Below are 19281 nucleotides of genomic sequence, written 5' to 3' on the forward strand. Positions count from 1 at the left end.
AACCATCCTCTTCCCTCCCAGTCTCATCTCTGTGTAAACAGGCAGCCCATCTCATAAGAGGCTCCACCTTCTTGATGCAGCCATATGACCCTGGGTCACCTAACTCAAGCACAAGCTGGAGTTTGGGGCCTTAACTCCTTTGCAACCTTAATATTTTTACAGTTTTCTCTTTTTGTATGTTGTGTATTCTCCAGGAAGGATATACTGTAATAATTATATAAGGTAAAAATGTGACAGTTAGTCATAAGCCACAACACTATTCCCAGCTCTGCCACAGAGTTCCCTTGTGACCTTGGTCACTTAACCTCTTTATAACTCAGTTTCCACATCTACAAAGTAGAGGTACTGCTGTCCTACCTCAGGGTAATGTGAGGACTACTAGATAATTGTTGCAAAGTACTTTGAAATCTTTAGTTGGAAGGCACTACTGGTTTAAAAACTCAATGGTGCAATATGGTCCCAATTGATTTTGGGGAATCCCACAACCATCTTCATGATTCTGTTATTGAATTAGCCTTTTCTATCAATATGCAAGTTGGAGAGTTGCCTTTTAGGGGCTGACTTTTTAAACCAAAATGGATAATGGAGGAGGTAGTGAATGAATGATTGCCTTATGCATTAGAATTCAGAAACAGAGTCAAGATAAATTCACCGATTTCACTTCATGGGTGGTGGGAATGACAAAAATTAGCACTATTATTTTGTTTTGTATGTGTTTGTACCAACTACATTCCACTCTGAGTTTTAAGTAGAAATTGCAGAGTTCAGCATAAAATCAAAGGCTTCCTGAAATCTCTGGGAAGGCAGGAACTTGCTCAAAACAGGTTCAGGTCCATTACAAAATAAAAAGCCAGTGACCTAAAAAAATTTCACTCAGCTCTATTCAAAAGTGAAAAAACAACAAATGAGAATTTTAACAATAGAAAACTGGCCTCGAGTTTTCTATTCACTGAAAGACTGACACTGATCTTGTAATATAACCAGCAGATACATAGATAAATACAGAATTTAAAAGGTGAGGTGGCTGTAAGGAGCGGCACATTTGAGGGATGAAATCCAGGTTTTTGTATGTGCCCATGGAAACCGCTAATCAATTGCCAGTGTTTTGGATGTTCTCAGACAAGTTTTGTGGATCTCTAACAGGTTACAATTTTAATTTGTTGAAAAACCCACCAACTCAAACAATATTTAAATCATCAAGTTATCCATCCAGCGTCTCCCATTCCCAGTTTCTGACAAACAGAGGTGAGGGACATTTCAGAACATGGTTTTGATTCCCTGCCCATTTGGATCACTTTATGATTACTTGTTCTGTTCATTCCCTCTGATGCACCTGGAATTGGCCACTGTTGGAAGACAGCATATTCGGCTAGATGGACCCCGCATGGCTGTTCTTATGTTCGTAAATGCAAACTAAAATTGTTGGTTTTATTAAAAATGCAAAATGACCATAGGACATATTCCATCTAAGGAATGAATCCAAAATGCTGACTAGCAAGAAGTTGTGGAGGACTTCTTGTGATACAAAAACCAGAAGGATATTTGCATCTCCCAAATTTACATGTGACAGTTATCTTTAAAGTGTTTGTTTTCTATAAATATATTAAAATTTGTTACTTGAATTGTAACAAGTGAGAATCCCATCTGTTCATTAGTTCACACAAAGTTTTCTACCCATTATCATTTTGATGAAACTGGCCTTTGGGTTTCGGTGTTTTTATATTTAATTTTACATTGATATTAACACACACAGTTTTTGTCTGTCACCCATTATTACAAAAATGTCTCACACTTTCCCTGGAAATACAGTAGAACCTCAAAGATACAAACACCAGAGTTACGGACTGACAGATCAACCGGGTACCATGTGGAACCAGAAGTAAACAATCAGGCAGCGGTGGAGACCAAAAAAAAAAAAAAAAACCCCACCCAAACACCTCCCGCCCCACCAGCAAATACTGTACTGTGCCTATATTGCACCTTAAAGGTAGGCACATCTGTCTCAACCCCTAACTCACCACACAGGGGGGGGGGCAGCCACTTACAGGTAGGAGGTGAAGACACTGCGTTTCACAGACACAGCTGTGAGCCCCCCAGCAGGCGCAGCAGGAGTAATGCTGGGGTCTGAAGCTGTCCTGTAAGCCACAGGCGCAATTCCCTTCTCTCCCTGGGAAAGAAACTTCCTGAGCTCCTGCTGGAACCTGGTCTGGAGTGTTTGCTGCTGGAGCTGGCACCCAAGCTCCTGCCTGTACACTGTGCTCTGGAGGAGCAGCTCAGTTTTAAAGGCCCACAGCCTGCACCGCATGACCTCTGACACTGCGATGACCAAGGGTGCCTCACTCATCACCCTTGTAGGCAAGGGCTAGAACCAACTGTGCACACCCCCACTTCCAGGTAGGAGGTGAAGATGCTGAAGTTTGCAGGCACAGATGTGAGCCCCCGCTCCAAGCAGTCCTCCTTGAGGAGCACCCCATAATGTCTTGTTCAGAGTTACAAACATTTCAGAGTAACGTACAGTCTCCATTCCTGAGGTGTCTGTAGCTCTGAGGTTCTACTGTAACCACAGTTTTTTGGTTCCTCACAAGCTCAATTCATAATCAATTAACACCACAACCTTATTTTTCACTGCCACTAATATGAGCTTGATTTTAGAGGTGCTGAGCCAGCCTCCTGAGCATCTAACAAAATGGATGGAGCAGGAAGAATTTAGCAGGACTAGGCTCTTTAAAAGGAATAAGTTAGAAGGAATCCTGGCAGTACACTATCCATGTAATAACATGGGTTCAACCACTGAAACCAACAGCCAAACTTCCATTAACTTGAATAGAAGAATGGGCTCTGTGTTAGGAAAGAAGACTTTGTACAGTTTAATTTACACAATCTACACATACACATCTACAGTATGGAATAATGAGAAAGGACAAACTAGCAAATTTGTCGTTTGCAACAACTGTATTTAAGACATTTTACAGATTTTGCCTTTCTGAACTCAGCATTTTCATTTCAGATGCCTTCATTTATTTCTGGGAACTACAATTTCACTAGTGAATATTAACACCCTTGTGAACTGTTAATGATATAAGTAATATTCTGTGTTTTGATAGCACCTTTACCTGAGAGTCTTCAAGAGCTTTACAAACACTAGTCTTCACAGACCTATTGAGTAGGGTGATGCTAGCCTCTCCATTTACAATAGGTGAGAAAACGAAAGCACACAGATGTTAATTTAATGTCCAAAGTCACACAAGCTACTAGCAGAGCCAGCACTAATTCTCCAGCCCTTTGTTGGCAATTCTGTGTTCTAACCACTCAACACTCCTTCCCTCAATTATGACCTGGGTTCCCCCCAAATTATTTTAGAGGACAGGACAGGAGAAAGGCCAGATTTTATCACAAGCCTTTGCCCAGGAAAAACTAGATCCCAGGCTATGATAGGGAAGAGGTCAAAAACAACATAAAGCTTAATAAAAGTACTGATTCAGAAGGGATCCACAACTCCAACTTAAAAAAACAACAACAACAACACTTAAGTGGAAAGCAAATGTACAAACATAATATAATCCAAAACATGAGAAGATACAGTAAATCATCTTCTTATACTTGGGTCATCACAAACATTATACACTTCAAAATACTATGTGGTATCAAAACTAACCAGGGCAACTCTGCCACTAAAATTCCAGCATTACCACTTATTGAGGACCTAATTACCATCACTACAATGGGTTTTTGATTTTCAACAGTCAACAGTCACCTTAACCATTATCCTGTTCCAATACTTGGACGTTGCACTTCACTGCTTCTGTTCTCCCCTTTATTTATACCCCTTGCACATAATATGAGAGAAATTCTGCTCTTGCTGCTCTGTTATCTGTGATCTGATGATACTGAATGTGCCATATCCTCAACATTGCTCGATTGGATCTGGCCCCATGCATGTAGTAGCTGTAAAATGAATTGTCTTTTTCACATATATTCTCAACAAAAGAGAACATTGATAAGTCAGGTACCAGCATTTTTGTCAGTATGGCATTAAACAAAAAGAACAAAGTGAGAATGACTGAATTTAGGCAAAGCAGGAAGGGCACAGAGATCAAGAGCATCACACTGCATCAAACACTACCAGCAGCAGGATCAAAAGAGCAGGCATCGTTTAGACAAAAAGGTACTGTATATGTACATGCATATGGAGCAGAGTTGCTGCAGTAACATCATGTGGAACACTATCATTGTCCCAAAGAGCAGAATTCCTCTGGTATTAATCTAAGCAGCACTGAATTTGATCTATACACTACATTCAGTTACAGGACTACAGACTATCATGTTTTGTCTTTCCATACTGCTCCCAATTAGCATGCCTACCTCAATTTTAGTAATATTTCTCACTTTAGTCCCTAAGTTACCTGCACTCCACCCAGATTTGGTGTCTCCTCATTTATATTGTTGAAAATTTACAAAAGAAATAAAGAATCCTGAAATTAAGATTATAAAAAAAAAAAAAAACAATCAGTAATGCTAATGAAATGAATCCCCACGTCATTTTAAGTTTCCTGCACGAATAAAATATTTGTGTCCTTCATTCTGGGTCTGTCACACATTGTATTCCACATTTGGATATTTTCAGGTGGAGAGGTATGTCAGCAACATCACAACACTTCTGAAGACATAGTAAATGTAAAAGTAAGAACAGCATTTCAGTGTATATCTTGCTGCTGGAGCTGCTGCTCTGCTTCCTGAAAACTTGAGATGCTGTCACTGGCAGTGCACTGGGATAAGGTGGATTGACCTCCATCTGTAGCTATCTCTTAGCAATTAATATTGGTTTTCCAATCCTCAGTAGCCTCCTGCTGTTTCTCATGGACTCCATGGCAGCATGTTCATCTATTTCCAGATGAACCAACACAAGAAGAATCCTCCTTTCCAAATTTAACAGCAACAGCAGACACCGCCTCCCTCCACCTCATTTTCTTCCTGGGCAACCTGAACCCTGGTCGGTCTCTGGAAAGTGCTTCCTTGACAAAAGGGATCTCCTTGTTGGGTTTAGGAAATTGGACCTAGATTTTGGGGTATCAACTCCCATAGATCTAGAGGCAGAATTGTCTGGTTTGAGAGAAGCCAGTGCTCAAGAAGCTATTTAAGTAGCTTCCAAGCTTGGTCCTCAGCCTCCCAGTACAATTCTTTTCTAGTTGTATCTGTTTGGAGAAGAGGCTGATTTTGTGAATGTAGGACCCACTCTGCTGTGGCATCTCCTGAGCCTTTTCATTTTGTCAGGAATGCCTTTGGTTCAGAACAGAATTCCAATTCTTTTCTGGGGCATGTGTTCCCTTACAGAGCAATACACTAATAAACATGAGGCTTAATGCCAATAGTGCAAAGAATTTGTTCTCAGAGTGCGTAAGTGAAGGATAGAAAGGACAATAGCCTACAGGAGGGCAGGAATCAATAAAACAGACAAATATACTAGTGCTCTGATACCACAGCAAATAAAGAAATTTGCAGGGGTTGTTCCACTTGTAATATGATACAAGAAATGTATAGTTTAATTAGAATTTCATATACTGGAAAAAGTACTCAGTTCCTAACCTGTATAGTTAAATCATTTTACATGTTAAATGTTAGAGAAACAGAAAATAGGCCAAATTCATCTCCTAAAAAGTAAATGGACCAGTACAGGTATAAATAAGAGAATTAATTTGATCCACTTGTGATTCTTTTTTTTCTGGTTGGCATTATCTTCCATGGAGAAGAATATATTCTGAACATATGGAGTGGATCCAGCCAATCAGAAAACTGGAAGAAATACCAAGAGATTCTGGGACCAAGTAATGAAGTCAATCAATCCAGCTTGAAATTTGAAAATCTGAAGTGTAATTTCCACTCACATCTGGGTAATGCAAAACAATGAACAAAGCAAGAGACATTTTAATTGAGACAAAAAAGACTGAAGAACACTGCATTTTTGCAGACATACTGCTAACTTGAAAATGGGTTGAATTTCAAGCTGAACTTATTTTACTTAGCTCTAGTTATTATCAAAACTGCCTTATCTATCAATCTTAGGGGTTTGTTCTGCCACACAACACTGCAATATCTGAGCACTTTTCACATAAGATAGATTGGCAATAGCAAAGCCCTTTCATGGAGTCTCTCTCTTCTCTTTTTTCAGGTGATGGAAAGCTTTGCTTTAGTTAGGTTTTTGTGTTTTTTATTGAGTGGGAGGAGTGGGCAAAGAGAAGAGACACAGCATTTGACATTGTGAATGTCATTCTGGTTATGGTATAAAGCTTTATCAAACAGAAGGTTCTGCAGCACTTCCTATCGTAGTCAGATTCTGGATTCACCTCAACTTCCCTGGTGTTTTGTTTCAAACATGGATCCCCTTAACTGAGAAGGCTTTGGCTCTGGCTCTCAGATGCTTTGTTAACTGCATTGTCCCAAATAATCATAATTGTCTTGGAGGATCGTAGATGGTGATGCAGTGTCAAATTAGCTGGAACCTAATATATTAATGGCTTCAAGATTAGTACAAGTGTCTTAAAATGGCAGCAGACCCTGACTGGGAGTCAATGGAATGACCACGTTTGCTTTATCATTGCCATGCTTTTCTTGGTGCCCTGATCAAATGCCACATTAGGCAACGCTAAATGAAATTATATGTTTCCATCTAAGGAGGAAAATATTCCTGAATGCTGAACAATGAGGTGTCTTTTTTCCTTCTTTGAAAAGAAGAGACAACACTGAGCTGAGATAGGTACAACACTGGTGATTGATATGGTCATCCCAGACTGGCGAGCGAATGATAGTGACAATAAAACTAGATCTAGCCAATAACCGATTTTCTGCTTTGCTGTGTGTACATGTAATTTAAATTGTAAAACAGCACCAAGATCCAGTTAGCTAATAAATTAGGTGAATCCAAAATATGAAAAATTTTGAAATTATGCTTTAAAATAGGCTCTGTAGTGTAAAGACATGATCTTAGGGGCCGCTTCTCCATAGCTTTGTGATCAAAACAGAACATTTAAAAAACATCCCGAAGAACGCAAATAGAAAAAGAATATAACCTACAACAGTTCTGCTTACCCCTTTTATGCAGCACAGGTGGTAGGAGTTCATGCAACATTTCATTTAAATAGTTTATTTTTGTTTTCACCTAATTCACTAGAAATGTCATATGTGCACATAAAATCCACTGTACCAAATACCCACTGCCACACACACCCTGATAAACCATGCACCAGTATTAGCTGAATTATGAAGAGTAGTTTCATCTATGCAAAATACTGAAGTGGGAATGCAAAATCTCCATGTCTTTGCCTTATCAGGTCTATTTGTATATTATCACAAGGAATACTTATTAATCTGATTCACTAACCTAGAAACTGCTATCAGCTTAGTGTTCTTAGAGAAAAATAAAGATGGTGAATAACATGGTGGTATAGTACATGTGGAGAACTCTAGAAACAAAGACATTTCAATCACTCTCCACAGAATAACTGTGAAAAATTCAGTCTGAATCTGCTCAGACCATCTTACACTACTCAAAATATTTTGTTTCTGTCAGAATGGTCAGAAGATTGTCCATTCCACAGGAGGCTCTCTGTCCGATTGTGTTATTTAAAGTTAGCTCTACTTATGTCAAAATGACTTCAGCCTTTTCATGCAGTCTTCCCCCTCCTCTTTCCCACAGTATGTTCATTTCTGGTTTGAATTCTGCATATCTCTCCCACAAACTGATTTTGTAGAAGAAAATACAGTAAAAGAATGACAAAAATAAATAATCTAATTGTTATAAGTGTTTCAGTAAACAGATTAAATAAAAGATAACTGGATTATCTAGGTTGCAGAGTAGCAGCACTGGACACCATCAGATTAGGCTTGAATAAAGACTGGGAGTGGATGTGTCATTACACAAAGTAAAACTATTTCCCCATGTTTATTCTTCCCCCTTACTGTTCCTCACACGTTCTTGTCAACTGCTGGAAATGGCCCACCTTGACTATCGCTACAAAAGGTTTTTTTTCTCTCCTGGTGGTAATAGCTCACCTTAACTGATCACTCTTGTTATAGTGTGTATGGTAACACCCATTGTTTCATGTTCTCTGTGTATATAGAATCGTCCTACTGTATTTTCCACTGCATGCATCCGATGAAGTGGGCACAAAAGCTTATGCTCAAATAAATTTGTTAGTCTCTAAGGTGCCACAAGTACTCCTGGATTCTCTAGGCCATTTTTAAATGGGACTTTCTCTCATATAGCTGCAGTGGGGTCAAACGTTGATCTTTGTTATATTGATGTAAATTTACCATAACCGTTACAACCAGTTTACAAAGTGCTTAACCAATGAATCACATCTATACTACAGCTACTACAATGGCACAGCTATGGCTTTGCACCTATGCTGCTGTAGTCTCACAGTGTAGATGCTTCCTACATTGATGGAAGCGTTTTTTTCATCAGTGTAGTTAATCCACCTTTCTGAAAGGCAGTAGCTAGCTTAAATGGAAAAAGTTTTCCATTGATCTTGCATCATCCATACCGAGGGTTAGGTAGACTAACTACATTACACAGGATGCAAAATTCTTTAGAGCCTCAGTGACATAGCTAGAAGGATCTAATTTTTAAGTGAAGAAAAAGTAAAAAAGTAAAACTTTCTTATATAGAGTTAATTGCTTTCTTTAAAAAAAATATTCAAATGTATCATATTAATCCTTTTTATTTTTTTTGCCTGTACACTTACAGGCATGTTGCTAAGAGAGGATATTTTATATGCTATATTTATTGCATACGTAGATCCATAAATTTGCATGGTGCTGTAAAAACCACTAAACACAAATATATTCAGATGTTTATCCAGCGATTACTTGCGAGATCCAGCTCTCTAAGAAAATGTCCAATGGTTCCTGGCCTTTGTGGGTCAGGTTTCTCTCAGTGTACTTTAGCATTTTCACTTCTTGCCTTTGCCCAGGACATGCAAAATAGTGAAATGCTACTAAGACAGTTTATGCAGTGTTGGTGCTACTGTGTTGGTCCTACTGTGTTGGTCCCAGGTTTTTAAAGAGACAAGATGGGTGGAGTAATATCTTTTTGGACCAACTTCTGTTGGAGAGAAAGACAAGTTTTCGAATTTATACAGAGTGCTTTTTCAGGTCTGGGAAACATACTTGGCATGTCACAGCAAAATATGGAACAGATTGTTTAGCATAAGTAGTTAACACAAATGTCAAGGGACCATTCAAAGTAAAGTGACCTATTAACATCCCTTCAGTCACACAGGGGAAAGGAAAATGAAAAAGGCAGCTGGCGGGAGGTTGGGGGAGGAGAGAAGAGAATAGTAGGTTATAAATTGTTGTAATAAGCCCTAAATCCAGTGTCTTTATTCAGCCCATAATTTCTTAGTGTCTAGCAAAGACACTAAGAGTTCAAGTTGTCTGACCAGAGAATGAAAATATCATTGAAGTATCCTAGGTATATCATCCATTTGGTGGTGCATTTGTCCAGAAATTCTTCATATAGGTGGCTCATGAAGAGATTGGCCTACTGGGGAGCCATTCAAGTACCCCTGGCTGTTCCCATAGTTTTGACAACATGTTCATTGTTGAATGTAAAATTGTTACGGGTGAGGATGAAATGAATGAGTTTGGTGATGTCTTAGGGGTGAATATTGAGGGTTGTCCATTCTCTTATTAATAGTTGAGGCAGGCAGCTATGCAGTCATTAGGAGGGATGTTGGTGTATAGGGAAGTGACATCCATGGTGGCAAGGGTGGTATTCTGGGGGAGGTTAATATTAATATTAATATTGTGGAATTTGTGGAGGAAGTTGGTTGTGTCCTGGAGACAGCTGGCCCTTTGTGTGATGAGATGATGGTTTCTATGAGTCCCAATATTCCTTCAGTAAGAGTGCGATGGCCAGATATGATGGGTCTGCCCGGGTCTCTTGTTTATGTATTTTGGGGAACATGTAGATGGTCCCTGAGAGTGGGTTCATGGGGGTGAGTTTGTAGAGTTTCTCATGGAGTTGTTTGGAGGAAGGATTTGAGGATATCCTTAAATTCCTGGGCAAATTATGATGTGGGGTCTTATATGAATTCTATACAGTAGGTGGTATCAGAGTTGTCTTCATTAATGTAGTCATCATGGTGGAGGACTTCTTCCTTCCCCCCTTTTCTTTCCCTCTTATGACTGGAAGGATGTTAATGGACCACTTCACCTTGAATGGTTCCTTGAAATGTGTTAATTACATATGCTAAACAATCTGTTCCAACTTTTATTTAGCTGTGACCTTCTGAGTATGTTTCCCAGACCTGAAGAAGAGCTCTGTGTAAGCTCGAAAGCGTGTTTATCACCAACAGAAGTTGATCGAATAAAAGATATTACCTCACCCATCTCGCCTTACTAACAGGCTATAGATATTTTCAATTGTCCAAAAGGAGTTGTGTTCAACAGGATTTTAAATCTTGGATGAAGATTTGAGCACAGGCCATTGAGGTAATTTATCAGGAAGGCATATTTTAGCCTTCAACCAGTGCTTGGGCCTTACCCATAGTTCTGGGTAAGAAAATGGATAGCAGCATCAGATTCTATGTAGACTATAGCTAACCAAATGAAGTCACTTTAAAGGACTTTTATCCATTATTGCAAATAGATGATACCCTGGGTGCTGTGGCAGGTTAAATATTGTTTTCCACACTGGATCTTATAAGTGGGTACTGGCAGGTGGAAATGAATCTGAAAGAGGGGGAAAAACTGCTTTCATAGGAGGGCTGGGCCTGTGGCAATTTAAAGTGATAGCTTTTGGCTTGTGTAATACACCAGCCATATTTGAGAGGCTAACAGAGAGTATTACATGACATGCCCCTCTTAGCCTACTTATTATTATACCTAGATCCTATCTTGGTGCATGCTAAAACATTTGACCAGACATCTACAAATAGTCTGTGATAAATGGAAGGCTGCCAATTTGAAACTGAACACAAAGAATTGGGAGTTTTTCCAAAAGGAGTTAATTTACCTTGGGCACACAATTAGCAAGAAGGGAATTTCCACCAACAAAAAGAAAATTGAGGCTCTGAAGAATTGCGAGTGCTGGGGAGCTGGCCAGATGTGCAGTTTTATAGGGTTGTGCACCTGTTACAGAAAGATCATTTTTAGGTTTGCCAATAATCCAAAACCACTGCATAGGTTGGATGAGAAAGGAAAACCAGCAGAGTGTGACGTACCATTTTCAGAGTTGAAAAAGTCTCTAGGCAAGTGCTCCTGTCTTGGCCTATCCATGTTTCAGACACTTTTTCTTATTGGATACAGGTGCTAGATCTTCATGGTTTAGCAGTACTGGCAGGAGAATACAAGTGACTTGAGAGGGTAGGTAGTTTATTATAGCAAAAATCTAAGTTCAAGAGAAATTATTGCACCACCTGAAAGGAACTCCTAGCCAGTTTAAATCTATAGAACATTTTCATCGCTATTTGTAGAGGAAATTTATGGTCAGGACAGACCATGCTTCCCTACAATGGCTTTTCAGAGTCAGGAAACCTGAGGGACAGCATGCCAGGTGATTTAAGAGACTGCAGTGCTATGATTTCACAATTACCCATGGGCCTGGTAGCTATAAGCATGTTTATACAGATGCTTTGTCCAGATGGCCTTGTTGGAAGGCTAATGGCAAACATTGCCCTAGGCAGGAGAGCAAGGAATTAGTTGCTCAAGGAAATGGGGGTGCCTCTCTTCCTCTAATTCACAGAAGTACCCATGTTCCTGTTTCATACAATCGGGATATGGTTACAGGAACAGGTCCCAGAGCAATTACATTTCCTAAAGAAAGGATCCTGATATCAGGATAGAGTGTGATTGGAAAATCAACTGGCAAATACAGTTACCCTGGCATATAGCGACCTCTCACAATACCACAGTAAAATTTTCTGGTCACAGTGGGAAAGCTTGGAATTTAAAGATGAAATATTGTAGAGGAGATGGATACAGGTACTAACTGAAAAAGGAGGTTCTGAGATTATGTCAATCTTAAAACTGTCGGACATTTTAGGGTTGCAAAAACCTTAGCCATGCTAAGGGATAATTTCCATTAGGTAAAATGCAGACTGGATGTAGAAAACTGGTGCAGGAAATGTCATGCATTGCAAAGCACACTCCCCCTAAAAAAAGGTGAACTCTTCTGTAGTAATATCTCAGGGGGCCATCAATAGAGTGCTTGGCAGTTGATGTGCTTGGGCCCTGGTCTGAGACAGAAACTGGACATCAATGCTTGCTGGTAGCTATGGACTATTTCATAAAACAGTTTGAGGCTTGTCCAATAAGAAATCAAGAGGCTGTGACAGTAGCACAGATCCTAGTGAATGAATTCTTCACCATATTTGGGATCCTGGGTGAGCTGCATACAGATCAAGGTAGAAACTTTGAATCCAAAATGTTAACAGCTTTGAGTGATTCTGGGCATCCACAAAACACACACAATCACAGCACATACACAATTGAATGGGATGGTGAAAAGTTTCAGTAGGACTTTGGGGGGTTCTGGTGGCTAGGGAATGAGACCCGCACATTCCATTCTTTTTGATGGCTCATGGAACAATAGTCAATGAGTACAAAGTGTGCCCCATCACTCCCCATTTTTCAGCATGAGCTAAGGACCCCAGCAAACCTCTGGTATTGAGTTCCTGAAGAGAAACAAAATGATGTGACCTATTTGGACTATGTAGAAACCCTACAATCCAAGAAGTTGACCCCTTTGCTAGGAAAAAGTTGACAATAGCCTCTGACAAAATGGAGACTCTATTTAAGTACATATGGGGAAACTTTTAAGAGAGGAGACCTGCTCAAGTTCCACAATCCTATGAGAAAGAATGACAGGAGCTGTAAGTTGGATAAACCTTGGGAGGTAGCTTATACACTTCTGACCCAGATAAATGAAGTGGGGTATAGAATATAGTTAGGTCCCAGGACTAAACCCAGAGGTTTATAGGAACCATCTAAAAAATATCAGAGATACTAGATTTCAGCATAGCTGCCACCCAGAACTGAGAACATAACTGTGGAAGCTGAGGCTGGGCAAGTCATGACAGTAATGACTCCCCCACTTGGACAGAATGGGCAGGGACTGTCACAGCCAGCAAGTTCCACAAAAACAACAGACACTTCAAAGAGTATGATGAAAGGAAACTCAGAGAAGGGGAAATCCCCAGAGAGATTTGGGTTGAAATAAAATTCTTGTGTGGTGATATGAAAATAGCTAGACAATGAACACATGTAAATTGTTAACCTCATACCATTTTAGCTTTGTTAAATTATATCTTTTCTTTCTGTTTGGAGTGTATTATTTGAGGCAAGTCTACTCTACACAACTAAGTCGGCCAATGTTAGATCAACTTACAGCCACCACAGTAATTACGGCTGTTTTTCATGTCCATGCTACCTTCTTTCTGTCAGTGGTGCGCATCTTCACCAGGAACATGTGTATCAATTTAAGAGGAGCAGTGTGGGGGGCTGAGAGCCTGGGCTCTCAGCTCCCTGTGGAGCTCCCAGCTGGGAGCTCAGCTGCCGCCGGACTCTCAGCTCCCAGCTGGAGCCTGGCTGCTACCCAGGCTCTCAGCTCTCCACTCCCATGGAGCACCATTAAAATCTTAATATTTACTGCCTCACAATATGTTCCTATACTACTGCTTATAGACTATTCCCCACACTGTGCATAGGGAATATGGTAAACACAAGGGTAAATTTAACCAAGCTGGCTGAAACCAGAAATCCCAAACTTATTTTGTTTCAGAAACACTGACACATGGTGTTTCTGAAACAAAATAAGCTCCCCAGGCCTCAGACAGCTGCTGAGTGAAATTGACATTCTTGCTATTAGCAACCCTGGAACTGACAAGAATGTCAATTTCACTCAGCAGCTGCTTGGGCTCCCTGTGTCTTTGGCTGCTTGGCAGTCCCACCACATGCACTGCCCTGTACTGGGGATCCTATAGCTTCTAGCAAGCAGGGAGCCCTGAAAACTCTGGAATGGCTCTTTCCTCATAACCAGAGATCCTGAAAGACTAGGGTCCCTGCCTTAGGGCAGTCCACATGGCATGGCTATCCTCAAGCTGTCTGGTGAGCAGGAAGGAAAGGAGGCAGAAACACTGCCTTTGATTCACCACAAATTCATCCAATCTGAGATGCTTCCACAAAATGTTTCAGGTTCTAGGAACTAGCATTTTCCAACGAAACAGAGCTTTGTTGGAAAATTTCTGATAGGCTAAGGACTCCAAAAAATAAATAAATAAAAGTTTTTAGCAGAGCCCATTCTACTATACTCCAGTTCCAAAACAGAAGAAGCTAAGTTACAGTTGAGATTGCCAAGTACAATTCAAAAGAAAACGTAGCATTGAAGACAACAATTTAAACAAAAAGCTCTTAAAATTATGAAAATCACAAACTGAAATTATGTGGACAACCTGGTACCAGTATTCACACCCAATTCAGATCTGTCAGTTGCTGTAGGCAGGTCCATGAAAGTTTGTAGCCTCCTATAGTACTGCTATTAACTTTTTTAATCATGGCAAAGAGTCCTGTGGCACCTTATAGACTAACAGACGTATTGGAGCATAAACTTCTGTGGGTGAATACCCACTTCGTCGGATGCATGTAGACGATGTTAATGATGATCATTTGTTAATGATGTTTATTAGTTTATGATCGCTCCTAGGGACCAACCAGGAGTGGGGTCCCAATTTGTTAGATACTGTAAAAAAATAAAGTAGCAGACAGGCCCTGCCTTAAAGTGTTTATGCACTGAACAAAAATTATTCTACTTCCTCCTCACACTGTTTCCTACCTGCCTTCCGTGCTGCACTGAAATTTTGGTGGTGTTTTAGAGACAGTCCACTATGTCTATGTGGACAGCTACAAACTATGACACACATTGTTGAGGACTGCAAAATGACTCAATTTCCTGCAGGTCTTCGTGCCTTGAACACTGTTGATAAGAACATTGTGGCTTAGCATGACTGCCAAATAAATCTGCATAGGCCAAATAAATAACTCCCCTCCCCCACCCTGTTCCATGAGACACCTAGTTTTGCTTCCCAAATCATTGGTAATGCTGGACTGCAGTTAAGCATTTGTAACTTAAAACTGTAAGTGCAAATTGCTTTGTAATGAAAAATTTAATTGCTAGGCAATTAAAACTCTAATTGCATTATGGCTGGCCAAGATCAAGTCTAGTCTGATTAAGATTGTTAATATTTTGTTTGTTTGTTTCAAAAGCAGAATTACAATAGCCTATATTATGCACTGGAGTGTGCCAAAATCTATCAAACGTATCTCTTAATTGTGGTGTTTATTGTACAGTTAGAAGAATTAAAGTAAAATCATAACTTTATATTCATTTCTCAAATGGGCTCATGTTTGAGTACTTTCCACTGGAAAAATTTTTATCCTACTCTTTTGAAGCCCTCTGTAATCAAATGTAAAGAAGCAGTGCATACAGAAGAGGCCATGAGATACATATTTCTTAGCCAGAACTCTTGACAATTATTGAGGGTCTGCCTAAGAAGGAATAAGGTCTGGGAAACATCCAAGGGAAGCCTTGGTTATGGCAGAGTCCAGATAGCATTGAAAAAGGCTATTTTCTGGGTACGTTTCAGAAAAAATTTGTTCCAGTTTGTCCATAGTCATATGGTCCCCAAGTATGGCACGCATCACTATCAGGGATTCCTCCAGGTTTTCTGTGTGTGGACCTGAGCCACCCAGTTGACTAGGATTGGGCACACATGGATGCTGATGGGGGTAGACCTCAATATTGATGCAAAGATGTTTATTAAAAATATTCATTCTTATATTTTAGGTTATTACAATCTTTGCTTCACCTTTACCGACTCTTAGGAGATAAGTAAACTTATTTTCACACACATGATGATTGGAGACTATGATAGTTCGCATGCTTATGTTTGTGGTTGGTTACTTACTTAGATGAACTGTTCACACTAACTGAGGAAGTTCTCAGGAATGCTCTGCTTTCTGTCAACCAGGTGTCAAGGGAATGACATCTCCTAAGCCATAAAATCATATTTATTATCTCCAAGTGTTCACACTGATTTTGGGATGCAGCTTAATCACTTATTTTGCTTTAATGTTTTATCCTCTCTTATACTAGGTTTTGAAGGATGTATATAAATTATAGTTATTGTGAATTGTGCCTCATACAGAATATTTGATGTGTGCCCAACTGCAAATTGTAAATGTACTACAAACAGTATATTGTAAAGCTAAGAATTATTTGGTTAAAAAGTTGAACAAGAACATCTTCTCAAAGAACAGGAGACCTCTCCCCTTCTACACTATAGAAGACATTCAGACATGATCTTGAGATTTAAAAACTTGGTAATATATTCATGTTTAGAAAAAGGCCTGATTGTGTAAAAGATTGTGAGAATGTTCTTTATTTAACATATGCCAAAAGAAGTGATGGTTAGGATGTCTTATCACAGCTATATACCAAGTCAGAAAAGTGTTTTTTTAGGCTACCTCTTTGCAAAGAGAAAAGCCTTTTTTTAAAGCCAAAGGATTCTAGGAATATCTTTAGTGTTTAATAAAATAGATCCTCTTCAATAAAGTTTGCAATCTTCAGATGTTAAAGAGAACACTTGTGGTTGAGAAATGTATTAAAGATGATATTGGTTACGTCCAACTCATGTTTCCACCTAAAGGTGAAAAACCTTTGCTGTCTCAACTGCTCAAGATGGTATAAGCTTCTTTCGACATGTATATTTTCAAATATTTTGTTTCTAAATGTAAACATTCTTCTAACAGTAAATGGCTGTGAGTAGTTGATGTTTTATGTACAAATATAGCAAGGTCATTTGATGCTATAACTAGTTACTAATGTAAGAAGCAATCTGAGTAAAAAATATTTATATTAATTGGGAAATTAATTATCTGGGAAATTATAATTTTCTGGCAATGCTTATGCAACTCCTTACCAAACTCAGAAAAACAAGAACTTCTCCAAGGATGCTAAGAAAATACAGTATCTTTTTTGATGACCAATTACATTTAAAGACTCTCTTTAGGGATCATTTAAGTTTAAAAAGAGCCGTTTTAGAAGCTAGCAGATTTTTATACAGGAAATAGAGTGTTTAGATTAATTTGAAACAGAATTTTAATGACTATTACACCTTGATGGAATTAAAGGGATATCTCAAAATATTAACTGAATAAAAGAAAGAGTTAATACTCCAACCTTAAAGGTGTTCTGAGAATTTCTCACCAGAAAAAGACAAAAACAATACCACCATAAAGTTGAAGAAATACAACCCTGCTGCATATGCATTGCAAATAGCATCCTCAGCTCATGAATATGCTATCAACATCATCTAATGAAGGTGCAGAGCCAGTGAAAGATGAAAGCAGCTATTATTTGAAGCCAGTTAAGTCCCTGAAAGAGAAGATGTCTCTTCTACCTTCAGAGAGACTATGGAAAGAGAAGAATATAAATTCCTATGAATTAAGACATGTACTTTTATGCTCTTGCTTTTCCTTAGCCTAATGCACTCCTACACATGCCTATTCTCTTATACTCATAGGTCTTGTATCTCACCTGAGCCTTTTAACTCATCGCTATAAGCAAACAGCAATAAGACAGCTAAGAACAACAAAAAGCCACCAGGCAACATCAGGAGGCAACTTTCCAGCCCAGCACTGCTTCTGCAATATGACCACTGTGATGCTGGCAAACGAGGAGCCAGCTTTTGCCAAGGCTTTAGGCCTCAGCTGATCACTGACAAATTCATTGCTGGAAACCAGTCCATTTCACCTGTGTGTTAGTGTTGTTAAAATGGGTGTTGAACATAATATGCTCAGTGTTTATACCTCATGAAATGCTTGTGAATTGCTGAATGCATTAATCTCTCTTATAATATCTTTATAACTTGCTATAAAGGTAATATTTAACTTTTTGCTTTCTAACTGTAAAAATGTTTGCTCCGGACCTGTCAACCTGTCCGAAGAGATCATCTCCTGCTCATTAAGGCAGCTACCAAAATTAAATGGGCCAACACAATATAAAGACTTTGTTAATTGCCCCTCCACGCCCATGAAGAGGCTACATGCAAAAAGGCCCTTCCCATCAGCTTGAACTCTGGAAGAAGGAAATAAAGGTAGTGAACAAGAAATTTTTTCATCTCTTCTGCTGCTTGTACTCTTGCAGGGCTGGAGCTATGAAACAGAAGCAGAGATCCTCAGGGTCAACATGGGTTAGCCCTAAAAGACATTTTGTGCTGACACATTACTATTGCTCTGTCACCTTTTAGAACAATAGACTGACTCATTTGTGTATATGTTTGCCTGGTTTAACTTATAAATAACTATTTTTTTCTCTTAATTAATAAATCCTTAGTAAATTTACTATACAATTGGCTACAAGCATTGTCTTTGCTATGAGGTCTGAGGTACAAATTGACTGGAGTTAAGTGACAGGTCTCTTGGGACTGGAAGCAATCTGAATCCTTTACGATCTTCGATGTATAGCAACCAACTATCACTAGAGTCCAGCTTGCCTGGGTGGCAAGATAGACCTGGAATGCCCAAGGGGACTGTCTCCTGGCAAGATTGTTGTTGTATTCAGGAATTCACATTTGTTACTGGGTTGGTGAAATCTAATTACAGAATATACAGCCAGTTTGGGGTCTCTGCCTTCTTTTTGACAGTCTGCCCTGAGGTGGGCATTCATGGTCATAAACCACTCCAGACAGTGTGACAATGACATCACTCAGATCTCAGCATCATTGATAAAATGGAGTTAGCAAGAACACTGCAAGGGATTAAATGTTTCTTGTAATATTTACAATGGGCTATTGAAACTCTATTGTAATTTAAGATACAACTTCTCCTGTCAAATATCAGATTCTTTATACTAGGTGTTCCTGGAAAGACAAAGAAATAGTGGGATTTAATTTGAATTTAAAATGCTTAATAATCATTAATTTGCCTGTCTCAACATCACTCCTTGAATAGCTTCTTTTAAATAAGTGAGTTAAAAAAATTCTTTGGTTTCAAAGGTCTTAGATAAGAGTACTTGCCTTTGTCCATTTCTAAACTGTTCAGGTTATACAAAAAGGACCCTTAAGTGAAATCCCTTTGCCCATCTATAGACATCTAACATCCATGTTACACTCATATAGGACTTACTCTGATTTTGGGAATAATATACTTAAGTTTCAGTTTAACTAGAACAGAGTGTCCACAGCAGGGTAGACCCACTCCCAAAATGTGTAATCTTTATTGAAA

At 39.1% G+C, this 19281-nt stretch overlaps 1 protein-coding gene across 4 annotated transcripts in view; it reads right to left on the reverse strand.

Moving 5' to 3' along the window:
• The window catches only part of PRKG1 (protein kinase cGMP-dependent 1), an 855891-nt gene that overhangs the window by 520175 nt on the left and 316435 nt on the right, over nt 1-19281 (reverse strand). The window lies entirely within an intron of this gene.

The sequence above is a fragment of the Chelonia mydas genome, chromosome 7 (assembly GCF_015237465.2).
Source record: "Chelonia mydas isolate rCheMyd1 chromosome 7, rCheMyd1.pri.v2, whole genome shotgun sequence".
Taxonomy (NCBI): domain Eukaryota; kingdom Metazoa; phylum Chordata; order Testudines; family Cheloniidae; genus Chelonia; species Chelonia mydas.